The sequence below is a fragment of the Belonocnema kinseyi genome, chromosome 10, assembly GCF_010883055.1.
Source record: "Belonocnema kinseyi isolate 2016_QV_RU_SX_M_011 chromosome 10, B_treatae_v1, whole genome shotgun sequence".
Lineage (NCBI taxonomy): Eukaryota > Metazoa > Arthropoda > Insecta > Hymenoptera > Cynipidae > Belonocnema > Belonocnema kinseyi.
This window is the reverse complement of record NC_046666.1, coordinates 28,491,910-28,492,711: the sequence shown is the minus strand read 5'-3', so window position 1 is coordinate 28,492,711 and position 802 is coordinate 28,491,910.

The following is an 802-nucleotide window of genomic DNA, read 5'->3' as shown; positions in this document are numbered from 1 at the left end:
TAATTGGATTGAGATACTTATTTTTCATCATCAGCAACATTTAAAAAATTATGTTATTGGAATAGGAGTATTTTAAATATAAATAAACGTTTATTTAATAAATTATATCCATTATTTAATTAAATAATCTTTATGTAATCCCATATTGTGAACAAAATCTATCAATCAATTCAAACATGTAAAACATTACAGAATTATTTTCATTGAAACATTTAAATCATTTTTACTTTATTTTTAGAAGTGTGCAGTCATTTTCTCGAATTTTTAGTATAAATTTAGACAAGCTTAGAGCATTGGATTTTTCGAAATAGAAAAAAATTTAACTGTAAATCAAACCGGCTAACTTCCTTGAATTATTACAATTATTTAAAATTAAAATAACTTATTACGGGGTAATGCCGAGAGTGGAAATCGGGAGTTGGAAAAACCGAGAGACAGGTAAAACACAAATAAAAGTGACGTCATTTAAAAAAATAAAATTTACTGCCACTTACATTGGCGAAAGATCGACAGAACGTGGCGAAATGCGGGCGATCCGTAGAGATGATCGTTCCGGTTAAATCTTGGAAAACTCAGCGTGGGCCCAGGGAGCCGTTCAGGAGGGGGTAGGGCACGTCATCGGGAAAGCACGGCGTCCAATTTTAACTCCTCCGGAAAGAGTAGAGACGAGAGAGCACCAGATTAGAGAGCAACATACTTCACAAGAGACGATAGGAACAGACAGAAAACGGGACGGGTGGTTCCGCCTCAATTCGGCTGCGGCTCTGCAACCCTTTCGCTCAGGTCCGCACCGAGTCCGATC